The sequence below is a fragment of the Arachis ipaensis genome, chromosome B10 (genome assembly GCF_059453495.1).
Source record: "Arachis ipaensis isolate K30076 ecotype BB chromosome B10, ASM5945349v1, whole genome shotgun sequence".
Classification (NCBI taxonomy): domain Eukaryota; kingdom Viridiplantae; phylum Streptophyta; class Magnoliopsida; order Fabales; family Fabaceae; genus Arachis; species Arachis ipaensis.
Genome location: NC_142435.1, coordinates 58,289,619 through 58,308,675, shown reverse-complemented (window position 1 = coordinate 58,308,675; position 19,057 = coordinate 58,289,619). Strand labels below are relative to the sequence as shown.

Below are 19,057 nucleotides of genomic sequence, written 5' to 3'. Positions count from 1 at the left end.
GAGACCGAAAGGCATCACGATGTAGTAGTAGTTTGCCTTTGGTGTTAAGAACGAGGTCTTTTCTTAATCTGGTGGATACATGGGGATTTGGTTGTATCCCAAATATGCATCCATAAACAAGAGGTATCTGTATCCGGAGGAAGCATCTACCAGAGCATCGATGCTTGGGAGTGGGTATAGATCTTTTGGGCAGGCTTTGTTGAGATCGGTGTAATCGGTGCACATTCGCCACTTCCCATTTGATTTTTTCACAAGACGACGTTAGCTAGCCATAGTGGGTAGTTGACTTCTCTTATAAATCCTGCCTCCAGTAGTGCTTGTACTTGTTCTTCCACAGCTTTGGATCGTTCTGGCCCAAGTTTCCTTCGTCTCTGCTGCACTGGCCGAGATCCTGGGTAGACCGCCAACTTGTGGCACATTAGCTTAGGGTCTATGCCTGGCATGTCTGCGGCTTTCCATGCGAAGAGATCGACATTATCTCGTAAGAATTGTATCAGTAATTCTTTTGAGTCTCCTCTTAGGATCGTGCCAATATTGGTTATTTTGTCCGAGGTGTCTCCAATTTGAATCTTCTCTATCTCGCCTTCTGTTTCTGGACAGAGTTCTTCTCGTTGCTGGGCTCCGCCCATTTCAATTATATGAAACTCTTCTCCTTTGCCTCTGAGGTTTAGGCTTTCGTTATAACAGCAACGTGCCATCTTTTGGTCAGCTTTTATCGTGGTTATCCCTTTCGGAGTTGGGAATTTCATACATAGGTATGGGGTGGAGACTATTACGCCGAGTTAGTTGAGTGTTGTCCGACCTATGAGAGCATTGTAAGCTGAACTTACATCGACTACGATGTAATCTATTTTGAGGGTCCTGGATTGGTCCCCTTTTCCGAAGGTTGTATGTAGTGGTATGTATCCTAGTGGTCGAACCGGGGTATCTCCTAACCTGAACAGACTGTTTGGATATGCTTTAAGTTCTTTTGCTTCTAAGCCGAGTTTATCAAAGGCTGTTTTGAATAAGATGTCGGCAGAACTCCCTTGGTCTATTAAGGTGCGGTGTAGGTTGGCGTTTGCCAATATGATGGTGATAACCATGGGATCGTCATGTCCTGTGATGACGCCCGATGCGTCTTCCTTAGTGAATGTTATCGCTGGGATGTTGAGCGCTTCTTCCTCTCCTTCGACATGATATACTTCTTTGAGATATCTTTTGCGAGAGGTTTTGGAGATCCCTCCTGCTGCGAATCCACCATTTATCATGTGGACATGTCTTTCTGGTGTCCAAGGTGATCGTTCTGTTCGTTCGTCATCCTCGTCCCTTCGTCTTTTTCTTTGGTCATCATCTCAGGTAGCCAGAAATCGATCTAATCTTGCTTTTCTCACTAATTTTTCTATGATATTCTTTAAGTCGAAGCACTCGTTGGTGGAGTGCCCTCGAACTCGATGGTATTCACAATATTCCTTCCGGTTTTTCCCTCCCCTTTTGCCTTTGAGTAGTCGCGCTGGGGGATTTTCTCTGTGTGGCAGACTTCTTTGTATACATCGACCAGGGATGCCCTGAGAGGGGTGTAATTATGGTACTTTTTTATTTTCTCCCCCTGTCAATCTTCTTTCTTTTTGGATTCCTTGTCTTTATCTCAGTAGGTGCTCCCAGATTTTGAGGTTTCTCCCAACCAAGCGTTTTCTTCCATGTTGATGTATTTTTCTGCTCGCTCCTGTACTTCGTCTAATGAGATAGGGTACTTCTTTGATATAGATTGGATAAATGGTCCCTCTCGTAGGCCATTGATGAGTCCCATGATGGCGGCCTCTGTTGGTAAGCTTTGTATGTCCATGCATGTTTTGTTGAATCTTTCCATGTAGTTGCGGCGGCTCTCCCGATCTCCTTGCTTGATCCCTAGTAGACTGGGGGCGTGCTTGGCTTTATCTTTCTGGATGGAGAATCGGACCAGGAACTTTTTGGCCAGGTCATCGAAGTTTGAGATGGACTTTAGAGGTAAGTTGTCGAACCATCGGATTGCTGTCTTCGTGAGAGTTGTTGGGAAAGCTTTTCAGCGAACGGTGTCTGAGGCGTCGGTAAGGTACATTCTGCTTCTGAAATCGCTGAGATGGTGGTTGGGATCTGTGGTACCGTCATATAAAGTCATATCTGGGAGTTTAAAGTCCTTTGGGATTTTGGTTTTCATGATCTCCCTGGTGAATGGATCCTGTTCTTTACGTGAGCTTTCCTCAGGAGTGATCCGAGGGGCCTTCGATTTGAGATCGGCTTCTAATTGCTGTAATTTTTCTTCCAACTCTCGACGTCGCCGTACCTCTCTTTGTAGATCCTTTTCAATTTCTCGTTGTTGTTGGGTTTCTTTTTCAAGTTGTTTCAAGCGATCTTGAAGAGCTTCTATTGCTCCCGGTTTAGACGTATTTTTGTCTCCATTGGATTCTAGGGTGTCTTCTAGTGGGGTGTCCGTATTTTTGTGCGGCGTTCTGTTTTCTAGATCTAAATCGTGGTCGTTGTCACGGTTATCCGCCATGGTGATGGGATGACTTCCAGGTTCCCCGGCAACGGCGCCAATGTTCTGAGGGTTACCGGAAACTGGAGGTCGATCTCGGATGAGATCGTCTGTACTGGTCAGAGATGACGTGTCCAGCTGGCTGATGGCGGCCGGAGCTGTTTTGTCCGACTTGTTGGATTGACTGCACTGCTGATCCTCGGCCACCGGAGGGTGGGGGTACCTGCAAGAGACTCCGATGCTTAAGTTAGCACGGGTATTAAGCAAGTTTTTAGTAGAATCAGAGTATGAGTTATACCTGGGTGTTCCAGTGTATTTATAATAGTTGAGGTCAGCTTATCTTCAAGGGAACCCCCCTTATCTCCATAGGCTTGGACGACCTTTGGATTTGGGTCGTGTTCCTCTACTTGGGCCCTTTATGGGCTTTCCTGTCGATTTAGCCGAGTTCTTTAAGAAGAAGTCGGTCCGCTTGACCTGAAGAGGTCGGTCGCTTTGTCGTTAATCAACCCAGGTCGGATAGCTCGACGCTAGGGTATGAACAGATATGATTTGGGAATTGTTCATACCCTGGGTCGAGCTATCCGACCCGGGATGTTTAGCAACAAGGCGACCGACCTCTTCAGGTCCAACTATCCGACCTCTTCTTAAAAAGCTCGGCCAAACTACCAGGAAAGCCTAGTAAAGGGCCCAAATAGAGGAACACAACCCAAGTCCAAAGGCAGTCCAAGCCTATAGAGATAAAGGCGGTTCCCTTGAAGATATGCTGACCTAACCCAAAGATAAGATAAGATAAGATAAGTAACTAACTTATCTTATCTAAGAAGGTCAGCCCACGCTATTATAAATACACTGGAGCACCCAGGTATAACTCATACTCTGATTATACTAAAAACCTGCTTAATACCCTTGCTAACTTAAGCATCGGAGTCCCTTGCAGGTACCCCCCATCCTTCGGTGACAAAGGATCAGCATGCAGCCAAGCTCGACAAGTCGGATACGATAGCTCCGGCCGCCAATCACAGCCAGACATGTCATCTCCAATCAGCACAGAAGATCTCGTCCGAGATCGTCCTACGGTTTCAGGTAACCCTCGGAGCATTGGCGCCGTTGCTGGGGACCTGGAAGTCATCCCATCACCATGGCGGACGACCATGACAACGACCACGATTCAAATCTAGAGGATAGAACGCCGCACAAAAATGCGGACACTACACCGAAAGATACCCCGGAATCTAATGGGGACAAAAACTCACCAAATCTGGGAGCAATAGAGGTGCTTCAAGATCGTTTAAAGCAACTTGAAAAAGAAGCCCAACATCAGCGAGAAGCTGGGATGGATCTACAAAGGGAGATAAGGCAACGCCGAGAATTAGAAGATAAACTTCTAAAACTCGAAGCCGATCTCAAAGCCAAAGCTACTCGATCCACCCATGAGGACAACTCTCGCAAGGATCAAGATCCATTCACTAGGGAAATCATGAAGACCAAAATCCCTAAGGACTTCAAATTTCCGGACATGATTCTGTATGATGGCACTACAGATCCCGGCCATCATCTCAGCAATTTCAAAAGTAGAATGTATCTCACCGACGCCTCAGATGCAGTTCGGTGCAAAGCCTTTCCAACTACTTTAACAAAGACAGCAATCAGGTGGTTCGACAATCTACCTCCTAGGTCCATCTCAAGCTTTGACGACTTAGCCATGAAGTTTCTAGCCAGATTCTCCATCCAAAAAGATAAGGCTAAACACGCCCCAAGTCTTTTAGGAATTAAGCAAGGAGATCGGAAAAGTCTTCGCAGTTACATGGAAAGATTCAAAAAAACATGCTTGGACATACAAAGCCTACCAACAGAGGCTGCCATTATGGGCCTCATCAATGGCTTGCGAGAGGGACCTTTTAGTCAATCTATATCGAAAAAATACCCTACATCTCTGAACAAAGTGCAAGAACGAGCAGAGAAGTACATCAACATGGAGGAAAACTCTCGACTAGGAGAGACCTCAAAATCTGGATTCACCTATCCCTCCCGGGATAAGGATAAAGAGTCCAAAAAGAAGGAAGATCGACATGGGGAAAAGATAAAAAAAAAACCACAATTACACCCCTCTTCGGGTGTCCCTTGTGGATGTCTACAGAAAAGTTTGCCACACTAAAAAAATACCCCCAGCTCGAGCACTCAAAGGCAAAAAAGGAGGAGGAAATCGGACCGAATATTGTGAATATCATCGAATCCACAGACATTCCACCAACAAATGTTTTGACTTAAAAAATGTCATAGAAAAATTGGTAAGAGAGGGAAAACTAGATCGGTACCTCGCCACCCAGGATGATGAACAAAGAAAAAGAAGAAGAGACGAAGATGTCGGACGAACCGAGCGATCGCCTCGCACACCAGAAAGACACGTCCACATGATACACAGCGAATTTGCAGGAGGAGGAATCTCTAAGTCATCTCGCAAAAGATATTTCAAAGAAGTATATCATGTTGAGGTGAAAGAGGAAGCACTCGACATCCCCGCAATCACCTTCACAAAAGAAGACGCATCCAGTATCATCTTAGGACACGATGATCCCATGGTCATCACTATTATACTGGCAAACGCAAATCTCCATCGCACACTGATAGACGAAGGGAGCTCCACCGACATCTTGTTCAAAACTGCCTTCGACAAGCTCAGCCTGGAAGAAAAAGAACTTAGAGCATATCCAAACAGTCTGTTCGGACTGGGAGATACCCCAGTTCAACCACTTGGATACATCTCACTACACACTACCTTCGTAAAAGGAAACCAATCTAGAACACTCAAGATAGACTACATCATGATCGACGTGAGTTCAGCGCAATAGTCTCAACTCCACATTTATGCATGAAATTCCCAACTGCAAAAGGGATAGCTACAATAAAAGTAGATCAGAAGATGGCGCGCCGCTGTTACAACAAAAGTCTAAACCTCAGAGGCAGAGGAGAGGAATTCCACACAATCAAACTGGGGGGAGTTCAGAGGTGAAAAGAACTCCGCCCACAACCCGGAGGTGAAGTAGAGAAAATCCAGATCGGAGACACCCCGGACAAAACAACGAATATTGGTACGATTCCCAGAGGAGACATAAAAGAATTACTCGTACAGTTCTTACGAGATAACGTCGACCTCTTTGCATGGAAAGCTGCAGACATGCCAGACATAGACCCCAAATTAATATGACACAAGTTGGCGGTCAACCCAGAATCTTGGCCAGTACAACAGAGACAGAAAAAGCTCAGACCAGAACGATCCCAAGCTGTGGAAGAGCAGGTACAAGCTCTACTGGAGGCAGGATTCATAAGAGAAGTCAAGTACCCATTATGGCTAGCTAACGTTGTAACAACCCTGATTTTCGAGTACGCGAGATCTTTTCTGAAGGCACAGATTTCTCTGGAAAATCAGTAAGGGGAACACCTCTTATATATCATAAAGTATCTCAATCATCATTTTCATTATGTCATCCTTAAGCTAGAACCTCTTCTGAGGCAAGCTCAATAACGCAATCGCGAAGAACCTTGTTTTTGAACCGTATCGGTTAGGAGTTTTGATTCTGTTTTTCGTAAATAGTCTCAGTTTGACGAACCGGACTCGATTCATGAGAGAAGAGAGATAATAGAATAATATTATCATTATATTAGTATTAGAAGATGCTTGAATGATATTATAATATTACCTGGTCTGTTTTAGTTAAAAATAGGAAATCGGTTTAACCGGGTTCACAATTTACTGGTGCAGCTTAGCACCAGCACTCTCCGATGACGTTAGCAATGCTAAGGCCTCATTATACATGTTTTATTCTCATAAAAAATATGTTACTAGTGTCATTTATGCTAGTAGCTCAGAAAATAATTTTTAGAGATGTTTTTACAAGTGTTCCGATACATCTAGTTTTAGTAGTCATACACCTGAGATATTTTAATATTATTTTAACCCACCTCCAAGACAACCAATCACAACTCACCTTACACCCCCAAAACACTCCAAGACTGGTCATTTACTCCCTTTGGCCGAAATTAAAAGGAGAGAAAAGAGAGAAAACTTCATGAACACTTAATCTTCAAAGCTTGATTTCTTCTGAACCAAAACTCAAATCAAAACTCTGATTTCACCAAAATGATCCTCTCTTCTTCCTCTACATAACCATGTAACTTATCAAGGATGGAAATAAGGTGAGATGGCTGTCTCCCTCCAATTTAATTTCGGTTTTCAAGGAAAACCATGCAAAACATGTGTTTTCTTGATGTTCTTCCTTAGGAATCATGCATAACTTGACTTGAGGGCCAAGAAACGTAAATTTCCAGCAAGTCTAAGGTGAGATATCTCTTCCTAACATACTGGGTGAGATTTGGTCAGTTGAGAGTTTTTGGATTTAAAGTTGTTTTTGATGTGATTTAGGAGGAAAAAGTGCTTAAGGACCACCTGAAAGTCTAACTGAATTAGGAGCAGCAAAACCAGGTAGGTGATGCCAGGGCATCTTGGCCAATTTCACTGACCTTTTCTTTATTGTTTTTAGGGTAGTTTCATGCATTTTCTTAGGGAATAAGCAAGTTTTGGGTAGAATTTCACTTACATCTTGATTCAAGCATACATTGTGCAGTTTACATGATTTCATGAGAATTTTGCATGAATTTAATGACAAATTGGATGATACATTTCCCATGACTAGGACTAGAGCTTTGATGCACTTTATTGCTTAATTTCAGGACAAAGGAAGCAAGGAAGAACCACGTTAGTAGCCATGTTATTCTAACTAACGTGACCTCTAACGTGGAATGGGAGCTAACTTGCAAAGTTAATGAGAAAAGTAATCACAAATAACGCCCTCGAACACATAATAGCCCACGTTAAGAGTCACGTTAACTAAGTTAACGTGAACTCTAACATGGAAGAAAGAAATGAAGCCAACGTTAGTGACACTTACCTTTGTCACTAACGCTGGACCAAGCTCACAATTGGCCACGTTAAGAGCCACGTTAACTCCGTTAACGTGCACTCTAACGTTGAGAAGCAAAAGAGAAGCCAACGTTAGTAACACTTACCTTTGTCACTAACGTTGAGCTAAGCCACAATGAGCCACATTAACTCCCACGTTAACTTAGTTAACGTGGAAGCTAACGTGGAGGGTGCAAGAATCGCCAATGTTAGTGACACTCACCTTTCTCACTAACGTTGGAATGAGCCAATGTGAGCAACGTTAACTCCCACGTTAACTTAGTTAACGTGGAAGTTAACGTGGATAAGGGAATGATGAGCCAACGTTAGTGACACTCACCTTTGTCACTAACATTGTTAATGGCTATCATTGCTACGTTAGAAGCCACGTTAACCTAGTTAACGTGGACTCTATCGTGGGAAGTAGGGGCACATTGGAACGTTAGTGACAAAGGTAAGTGTCACTAATGTTCTCGAAGGATTGGCAAGCTTACGTTAAGAGCCACGTTAACCTAGTTAACGTGGACTCTAATGTAGGGGGAAGGGAAGACTTTCAACGTTATTGGGAAAGGTGAGTCCCAATAACGTGTGCGAAGGACCAAGAGGCAACGTTAGTGGTCACGTTAGTGCCACCAACGTTGAAGTTAACGTGGACCATCCCTGGGTGAGGAACGTTAGTGAAAACGGTGATTGTCACTAACGTTCTCGAACCCACACTCTCACTTAACGTTAACGCCACTAACGTCCTGAGCTAAACACCCTGCCTACTTCACACTTTCTCTCTGCAGGTAAAGCTAAGCCCACTGTAGAAGATAACTGCTTCAAACTCAAGATCCAAAGGCCCATATCCAAGACTCGAAAAACCAACTAGAAGATCAGAAGAGTAGTATATATAGGGGTCGTTTTGAATTAGGAAAAAAGAGCTTTTTGGGGGATTGGAAATTGGGAATTACTCTCTGTATAATTTACTTTCTCTGCACTTCTAGTTCTAATTTTCATGATGTATTCTCCATCTTTGTTTTCTATTTCTAGAGCTATGAACAACTAAACCCCTTTCATTGGGTTAGGGAGATCTATTGTAATTTGATGGATCAATACTAGTTTTCATTACTCTTCTTCTATCTTTTCTCTTGATTTTACTAGAAAGCTTTCAACCTTCATCCAATTGGGTAGTTATCTTGGAAAAGAAGCTATTCATACTTGGATCTCTTCTGAAACTTGGAAAAGGAATGAAGAGATCATGCTAGAAATGTTTTCTCATGTTGGACCAAATTGGGTTTCGTTGGATATGGTGACTATAATCCTACTAACACTTGATTTGGGAATGCATGTGGTATAATCAGTGACCATACTTCATCTCTTCTCATGAGCAATTGACCAAGAAATTGGCTATTGATCAAGATTTGAGAGATTGAATTGCCAAGGAATTGGAATTCGATCACTTAAGATTGCCAAGGAGATCAATGAATGCATTGATTGAGGAAGAGATGAAAATGAATTTGATCCGGAGAATGCAACATCTCCTAAGCCCAATGAATCCATATCTCTGATCTTACCCATTCTCTTTAATTTCTGCAATTTACTTTTACGAGCATCTTCCCCATTCCCATTTAAATTCTGTAATTTACCTTCCGCCATTTACTTTCAGCTCTTTACTTTCGGCATTTACATTTTCTGCTATTTACTTTCTCGCCATTTAATTTCCTGCAACACTCAAACCAAATCCTGCTTCGCTCAACTAGAACATTCCTCTAATTAAAGTTGCTTGACCAATCAATCCCTGTGGGATTCGACCTCACTCTATTGTGAGTTTTTACTTGACGACAATTCGGTACACTTGCCGAAGGAAAATTGTTGAGAGACAAGTTTTTCGTGTGGATCAAGTTTATGGTGCCGTTGCCGGGGATTGATTTTGTATCAACAATGATTAAATTGGAGGATAACTAGATTGAGCATATTTTTTTTCTTTTGTTTGATTTAAGTTCATTTGAGTAATTTACTTTCTGTTCAGTTATTTTCTTCCCTTCCCACTACCTATTTTCTTAGTTGTTTACGATTCAGTCCACTAACCCACTAACTGTTTGATATATTGCATCACTCACACTAACAGCATTTCTAACAAGAATAGTCTCTGCATTTAGTTCCTTGGTTGTTCCTTATTGGTTGTATGACAGGGAGAAAAAGCAGGGCTTCAACTTCATTTGATTCTGAACCTGAGAGGACCTTCCTTAGATTAAGGAGGGAAGTAAGAGGAAAGAGAGTAGTTGGTGCTGAGGAAGAGGAAGAATATTTTGAACCAGACATGGATGAAAACATGGAGAACCATCATGAAGAAGAGGCTCACAACCATGGCAGAGAGGGTCTAGCAAATCATGCTGGGCAAGAGAGAAGAGTTCTGGGTTCTTACATCAACCCAAACCCAGGAAACTGTGGGAGTAGCATCCAAAGGCCAACCATACATGCCAACAACTTTGAACTAAAGTCACAGCTCATCACCCTTGTTCAGAACAACTGTTCATTCGGAGGGAGTGTCCAAGAAGACCCCAATCAATATCTAACCACCTTCCTGAGGATATGTGATACTGTGAAGTCTAATGGTGTTCATCCTGACACCTATAGACTACTTTTGTTCCCTTTCTCACTCAAGGACAAGGCATCTAAATGGCTGGAATCCTTCCCAAAGGAGAGTTTAGCAACCTGGGAAGATGTGGTAAACAAATTCTTGGCAAGATTCTATCCCTCTCAACGGATTAATAGGCTGAGAGCTGAGATGCAAACATTCAGGCAGCAGGATGGTGAGACTCTATATGAAGCATGGGAGAGGTTTAAGGACTTGACAAGAAGGTGTCCACCAGATATGTTCAATGAATGGGTGCAGCTACACATTTTCTATGAAGGCCTTTCTTATGAATCAAAGAAGGCAGTAGACCATTCATCCGGGGGATCTCTGAACAAGAAGAAGACCATTGAAGAAGCCATAGATGCCATTGAAACTGTAGCTGAGAATGACTACTTCTATGCTTCTGAAAGAGGCAACACTAGAGGAGTGATGGAGCTGAACAATGTGGATGCACTGCTGGCCCAAAATAAGCTTATTACCAAGCAGCTGGCTGACCTCACCAAGAAGATGGAGAGGAACCAAGTGGCAGCAATCACCACCTCATCAGCAACCCAAGACGGAGTGAATGCTGAGGCAGAGGAGGAGCAAGAACAAGCCAATTACATTGGAAACTCGCCCAGGCAAACCCATGATCTATACTCCAAAACCTACAACCCTGGATGGAGGAATCACCCAAACTTTGGGTGGGGAAATCAACAAGATCAAAACCAAGATCAGAGACGTCACAACCCCAACAACCATGCAGCTCACCAACATTCCACACAAAGATCATATCAACACCACCCTAACAACACCTCTCCACATCCATACCAAAACCAGAATAACCAAACTCACCCCTCCACTCTCAACTCACCCTCATCTGAAGATAGACTCTCCAAAATTGAGACTATGCTTGAGGGCATATGCAAAGAGATTCAAGATAATAAGGTATTCAAAGAGGAGGTGCGAGCTAGCATCAAGAACCAGGAAGACACCATCAAGAGGCTGGAATTTCAAGTGGGATACTTATCTGAAAAGATTCCCAAACCTACTGATAGCTTCCCAAGTGACACAGAGAAAAATCCAAGAGGTAAAAGCAAAGAAAGTCAGATGGGAAGATTGCAAGATGGTTACTACAAGTAATAAGGAGACTGAGGAAAAGCAAAACAAGCCATTAGAACAACTTGGAGAGACATCAGCAGAAAAACAGGAAAAAGATCGCCAAGAACCCAAAACTTTACAAAAGGAGCTGACACAGAAGGAGCTGCTGAAACTATATGCACCTTTTCCCCAATTACTCAATGGTGCTGTAGAGAAGAGAATATACTCAAGGTTTCTTGACCTGTTTCAATCCCTCCATGTAAACATACCATTCATCAAGGCCCTTCAACAAATGCCCTTATACATCAAGTATATGAAGGAGCTGCTGACCAAGAAAAGCTCACTCAAGGGAGGACAAACAATAGTGATGAATAAGGAATGCAGTGCTCTCATTCAACCAGAGTTGCCTATAAAAAGGAAGGACCCAGGGAGTTTTCACATTCCCTGTGCAATAGGAGAAACACTGTTTGATAGAGCACTTTGCGATTTGGGAGCAAGCATCAACTTAATGCCTTTATCCCTTATGAAGAGGCTGCAGATCAATGAGATAATGCCCACAGATGTAGTCATCAGGCTGGCTGACAAACCTCAAAAACAAGCAATAGGAGTGGTGGAAAACATGTTAATAAAGGTTGGGAAATACTTTCTTCCCACAGACTTTGTCATCTTAGACATGGAAGAGAGTCACACTCACCCAATCATATTGGGAAGACCATTCCTAGCTACAGCCAGAGCACTCATAGATGTGGAGCGAGGGGAGCTAATTTTGAGGATCCATGATGAATAGCTCAGCTTCAATGTCTTCAAACTCTCACAAGAAACAGATCAAGAGAACAAAGAACCAAGCAAAGATCATAATGAGATACCGAGGGAAGAAGCAAGCACTGAAGCACAAACAACACCTCTGGGAAACCCCTTAGTTGATGAACAAGGAACTCAGCAGCTGTCACAGCTTAAGGAAAATCAGGAGGAACCTAAACCACCAGAGTCATGTGAGACCAACAACAAAATTTCCTTAGAAGAAGAGGTCACAAAGAGCAAGGCATCATCAAAAGGGACAAAGAAGAAGGCACCAAGGAGGTGGAGGAATAAGAAGATCCCTACAGAGGACTTTTCTCCGGGGGATAAAGTGATCTCAGCCTACTTCTCAGGTATTCCACCTCATCACCCCACTATCCCATCTCAGTTACCTAAGGTCTTCACCATTAACAGAGTTCTTTCCTTAGAACATGTGGAGATCCTTGATGAAGCCAATGGATATAGGTCTATTGCAAGAGGGAAAGATCTGAAGCATTACCAACCACCCTGATAAAGGCAAAACGTCAAGCTAGTGACGCTAAAAGAGCGCTTTGTTGGGAGGCAACCCAACTTGAGGTAGTTTCTTTTTCATCGTCATTTCAATAAAAATCACAAGTTGTTTCTCCTGTATTGCGAGGAGCTAAGTTTGGTGTTTCACACCAAAACAAATCCAAGAGTGAAAGTGTAGTTTTAAGTTTGGTGTTCCACCAAATATATGAGTATAATCACACTATACTCCAATGACAGATTGCTAGCTCCAAACAATCAGGGAAACCACTTAGCAGTAGTTTAGTTAGAAGTTAATGGTTGTTTTGTTAATAACAACATATGAGGCTCTCTGCAAGTAAGCAATCTGTTGTACTAGGTAAAAGAACTAAGTTTGGTGTTCACACACCAAATTAAGTTTAGAAATTCGCAAGCATACATGCAAGCTAACTATGTCTCAAGTGCTTTGGAAACAAGCAACTTCCAATAACTTTGCAGGAACCTTCTGAAGAAATGGTGCACCATCATCCAAGGAAGTGAAGGAGCAAAAACTATGGATGAGGACAACAAGGGGATAGCAAGAAAACATCACCCAAAGGTTGTGTTGTTACTTAATTCCATAGACTTAAAATGCTAAAACTTGGAAGTCCAAAGGAACTTGATTTTATAGTTGCTCATTAATTTAGATAATTAGAGTTTAATGTTGCTTATTTGCTCTTGCCATGTGAGTGCTGTCTTTATGTCACTACTGCATTTTCACCTTGCTTATTGAGTTGCTTGCCTCCTTTTGAATCAAATAAAAAAAAGAATGTTTGTTATCAAAAACCAGAGGGGATTTCATATTGTGGAGTAAATTCCTTAGTTTGTGATGTGGTCATAAGTTAGCTAAGTTGATTCACCAACAAGGGTGGGAAGATAACTATCTGGCCTGAATCATATACTTGAAACACACCCCATGAGACTAGCTAAATAACAAGATCCTAATAAGAAAAAGGGGAAAAGAGCAATAAGAGTTAAAAAAGAAAGAAAAGTTAATAAAGAATAAGGCTAGGCACCAAGGGTTTGAAACTTAAGAGATGTGTCTGTGGTGCTCCTGTACCAAGGATCTGCTTAGATGAATAAGTTCGTAGGAGTGCTTCATCACTTGGTAACTTGGGTTAACTAACCTGGGATTATCAACTGAAAATCCACTATCAAGAGCAACCTAGCTACAGAACATTTAGTAACCCAAAGAGGTGCTGGACACCAAGGTCTCAAGAAAGAAAATAAACAAACCATGTGCCTGTGGTGTGTATGTATGGGGGAAAGAGACTTGAGGGAGTAAGTCCTTAGGGGTGTCTCAACACCTAGCACCTTGAACCAACTGGTTCGGGAATGCTGGCTGAAAGCTTATCTTAAAGAGTCGCCCCCTTACAGAGCACCTAGTCTAAGAACACAAACAAGCCCTGAAATAACAAAAAGGATCAATGAATAAAAGTCCCATGGGATGCAATCAAGTGAGTGTTCTAGGACATGATAAATGTCTGAAAGCCAGTGAAGGAATGAACCTAAGTTGCTATGCATGAAACCACCATAAAACCAAAGGACATAACTTCCACAATAATGACTCATTTCTCTTGGCATTCCATTCATCATTCTCTTGTTCCAGTACTTTCTTAGGGACAAGCAAGCTTTAAGTTTGGTGTTGTGATGCCAGGGTATCTTGGCCAGTTTCACTGACCTTTTCTTTATTGTTTTTAGGGTAGTTTCATGCATTTTTTTAATGAATAAGCAAGTTTGGGTAGAATTTCACTTACATCTTGATTCAAGCATACATTGTGCACTTTACATGATTTCATGAGGATTTTGCATGAATTTAATGACAAATTGGATGATGCATTTCCCATGACTAGGACTAGAGCTTTGATGCACTTTATTGCTTGATTTTAGGACAAAGGAAGCAAGGAAGAACCACGTTAGCAGCCACGTTAGTCTAACTAACGTGACCTCTAACGTGGAATGGGAGCTAATTTGCAAAGTTAATGAGAAAAGTAATCGCCAATAACGCCCTCGAAGCCATAATAGCCCACGTTAAGAGTCATGTTAACTAAGTTAACGTGAACTCTAACATGGAAGAAAGAAATGAAGCCAACGTTAGTGACACTTACCTTTGTCACTAACGTTGGACCAAGCTCACAATTGGCCACGTTAAGAACCACGTTAACTCATTTAACGTGGACTCTAACGTTGAGAAGCAAAAGAGAAGCCAACGTTAGTGATACTTACCTTTGTCACTAACGTTGAGCTAAGCCACAATGAGCCACGTTAACTCCCACGTTAACTTAGTTAACGTGGAAGCTAACATGGAGGGAGCAAGAATCGCCAACGTTAGTGACACTCACCTTTGTCACTAACGTTGGAATGAGCCAATGTGAACAACGTTAACTCCCACGTTAACTTAGTTAACGTGGATAAGGGAATGACGAGCCAACGTTAGTGACACTCACCTTTGTCACTAACGTTGGAAATGGCTATCATTGCTACGTTAGAAGCCACGTTAACCTAGTTAACGTGGACTCTAACGTGGGAAGTAGGGGCACATTGGAACGTTAGTGACAAAGGTAAGTGTCACTAATGTTCTCGAAGGATTGGCAAGCTTACGTTAAGAGCCACGTTAACCTAGTTAACGTGGACTCTAACGTAGGGAGAAGGGAATACTCTCAACATTATTGGAAAAGGTGAGTCCTAATAACGTGTGCGAAGGACCAAGAGGCAACGTTAGTGGTCACGTTAGTGCCACTAATGTTGAAGTTAACGTGGACCATCCCTGGGTGAGGAACGTTAGTGAAAAAGGTGATTGTCACTAACATTCTCGAACCCACACTCTCACTTAACGTTAACGCCACTAACGTCCTGAGCTAAACACCATGCCAACTTCACACTTTCTCTCTGCAAGTAAAGCTAAGCCCACTGTAGAAGATAACTGCTTCAAACTCAAGATCCAAAGGCCCATATCCAAGACTTGATGAACCAACAAGAAGATCAGAAGAGTAGTATATATAGGGGTAGTTTTGAATTAGGAAAAAAGAGCTTTTTGGGGGATTGGAAATTGGGAACTACTCTCTGTATAATTTACTTTCTCTGCACTTCTAGTTCTAATTTTCAGGATGTATTCTCCATCTTTGTTTTCTATTTCCAGAGCTATGAAAAACTAAACCCCTTTCATTGGGTTAGGGAGCTCTGTTGTAATTTGATGGATCAATACTAGTTTTCATTACTTGTCTTCTATCTTTTCTCTTGATTTTACTAAAAAGCTTTCAATCTTCATCTAATTGGGTAGTTATCTTAGAAAAGAAGCTATTCATACTTGGATCTCTTCTGAACCTTGGAAGAGGAATGAAGAGATCATGCTAGAAATGCTTTCTCATTTTGGACCAAATTGGGTTTAGTTGGATATGGTGACTATAATCTTACTAACACTTGATTTGGGAACGCATGTGGTATAATCAGTGACCATACTTCATCTCTTCTCATGAGCAATTGACCAAGGAATTGGCTATTGATCAATATTTGAGAGATTGAATTGCCAAGGAATTGGAATTCGATCACTTAAGATTGCCAAGGAGATCAATGAATGCATTGATTGAGGAAGAGATGAAAATAAATTTGATCTGGAGAATGCAACATCTCCTAAGCCCAATGAATCCCCATCTCTGATCTTACCCATTCTATTTAATTTTTGCAATTTACTTTTATGAGCATCTTCCCCATTCCCATTTAAATTCTGCAATTTACCTTCCGCCATTTACTTTCAGCTCTTTACTTTCGGCATTTACATTTTCTGCTATTTACTTTCTCGCCATTTAATTTCCTGCAACACTCAAACCAAATTCTGCTTCGCTCAACTAGAACATTCCTCTAATTAAATTTGCTTGACCAATCAATCCCTGTGGGATTTGACCTCACTCTATTGTGAGTTTTTACTTGACGACAATTCGGTACACTTGCCGAAGGAAAATTGTTGAGAGACAAGTTTTCCGTGTGCATCAGTAGGGTGTCACGAAATTAATCTTGATTATTTGTGTTTGAGTTATGTGAATGTTGTATAAATTGGCTGTGCTAAAAATTGGTTGCATATCTGATTGATTCTTGGTGAAAATTTGGTGAAATTTTGATGAAATTTGATGAAATTCAAGCTTTAAAGTTCATGTTCTTGGGGCAGCTGGAAAAACAAAACCCTAAGCTTAAATTGAGGTTCAATTTGTGTTGAAATCATGTAGAAAAGATGGGGTTTTAGTGGCTGCTAATTTATTATGAATTATAGTAAAAATCGGTTGCTGAAAAGACTGAAAAACGGGTAAAAACAAAGAAAGAATCTGAAGAATTTATGAAGAACATGAAGAACACTTTGAGTGTGATGAAGAACAATGAAGAACACCTTTTTGATCCATAAAAGGGCAAGGAAGTAAATATTTTGGTGTTTGGAGGGTTATTTTGTAATTTCTGAAAGTTAGGGTGGTAAAAGTAGAAATATTAAAAGTTACGGGTGGTAAAAAGTGAATTTTAAAGGTCAAAAGTAAAAGTAAGTTAATTTTCGGAAATTTAATGATAAAATAATAAAAAAATAATAAAATATTAAATAATAATATTTAATTAAAAATAATATTTTAATAAAATAATAAAATAATGCGGAAAAGGCAGTTTTCTGTAAAAGCTTTAGAAAGACAACTTTAAGCGAAGAATCTCATAATTACCTTCATAAAACACTTAGGGAGTGGTAATTACATGTTAGTGAGGCAAAGATAAAAGAAAGATAAAAAGTTAAAGAAAAGATTAAAACCAAAGAAAAGTCTGTAAAATTTTAATAACAGAAAAACAGGCAGGGATTAGTGAACGAACTAGGGCAACATAGTTAGTCCTTGAATTGCGACTAGGGTTAGGTATTATATGAAAAGTTAAACTGTTTTAGTATAGAGTTAATGAACCTATACTTGGGACAGGCTAACTATTCATATCGAAATTTACATAAGCTTTAAATACATACGTTAAGCAGAGAAATCAAAGCAGAGTAGAGAAACACAGAGAACAGAGTAATAAGAGTAAAGTAAAGAGATAAAGAGAAAAAGAGTAATACAGATACAGAAGAAAGAGTAATCAGAGAAAAGTAAAGAGATACAGAGAAAAGAGTAACCGGAGTAGAATAAAGGGATACAGAGAAAAGAGTAATCTGATAAAGAGAAATTGTTTGAGTTAAGATGTTGTAAAAGTAAAAGCTGTAAAGTTTGTATAGTATGATTGAACAGAGAAAGAAAGAAGTACTGCATAAGAATGTGAAAGTGATGATGAATAATGAGAATGATAATGAATGATGATTATGAGAAAAGAGTAATATAACAAAGAGAATAGAGGAGAAGAGTATAAGAATAAAGAGTTAAGCCTTGCAGCATGATGTTCTATTATATGTTCATCTGATGCTTTTCTATTGGCCCTAGAGGTCCTGTAGGCCCAAGTTCACCTACAGTTAGTTGTTATTCCTGTAGGCCGAAGTTCACTTACAGAGAATATCAATTGTGTATCTCGGGGTGTTGCTCCTGTAGGCCGAAGTTCACCTACAGAGAGTTGTGATACCTGTAAGCCGAAGTTCACTTACAGGGGCGCTATTTCTGTAAGCCGAAGTTCACTTACAGAGGTGTTATTTCTATAGGCCGAAGTTCACCTATAGAAAGTTGTTGTATTGTGATTAGACTATTTCTATAAGTCGAAGTTCACCTACAGAGGTGTTATTTCTATAGGCCGAAGTTCACCTACATAGATGAAGCCATATCTAGGACTAGTTCCTAGGTAATGTCGGGATGCAGGGTGTAAACCGACACGTGAGCTCATGGCCTGCTTAGGACAGACATGCATAATACTTGGTTGCGCATTTCCTCTGTTATGATTGTTGTTTGAATGTATGCTTTCTTGTTTTCATTCTATTCTCTGTGTCTGTGTTTTGTTTTCTTGTATTCTTTTGTTTGTGTTTTCCTTTCTATTTTCTCTATTTATCTGTTTCTTCTGTTTACTGCGTCTCTATATTCTGCTATATATCTACTAAGTGACACAAATTAATGAACGTAACTAATAACCCCGGCCCTACTAAGAACTCCCCAGTTCTTACCCCTTCTCTCTCCCTTCCCCTTCAGATGGAGGCATGAGTACCCTTCCGTAATCTACTGATGACCGTTTCGCAAAGAGGATTCCGCTCTAGGTAGTCTTCTGAGTCTAGGGTGAATCTCTTTATCTGTTTATATGTATATACTATGAGACTAGCCAACGTCTGCACCCCGTTCGTATGCGCACTTTAGCCTAAATCCTGGGTACGAGACTCCTGTTGTGTGGCTACCTGATGAGGTACCAGAGAGACGTCATATGGCAATGTCTGATCGTGCAGAAGAATAGTAGATGATGTTCCACCTTCTGATGACGTTCCACCTGACTTGAGTTTTGAAGACTTAGAACGCACTTTTCCTCGCTTTAGTAGTTCAGAGGGACTAGGCGAGTATAGAGTCTAGGCTAGCCTAGGTGCCAGCTTAGGGACCTCTTGAACAGGTCAGGACCTAGGATGTTGTATGTATGTATATGTATATAGTTATTATCTAGCTAT

At 41.1% G+C, this 19,057-nt stretch overlaps 1 non-coding gene across 1 annotated transcript; it reads right to left on the bottom strand.

The window, feature by feature from the left end:
• Positions 1 to 10,206: 10,206 nt before the first annotated feature.
• LOC148580188 (small nucleolar RNA R71) lies at positions 10,207 to 10,313 on the bottom strand. The gene has a single exon (XR_015899725.1). It is a non-coding gene; the product is annotated as a small nucleolar RNA R71 (small nucleolar RNA).
• Between the last annotated feature and the right edge of the window lie 8,744 nt (positions 10,314 to 19,057).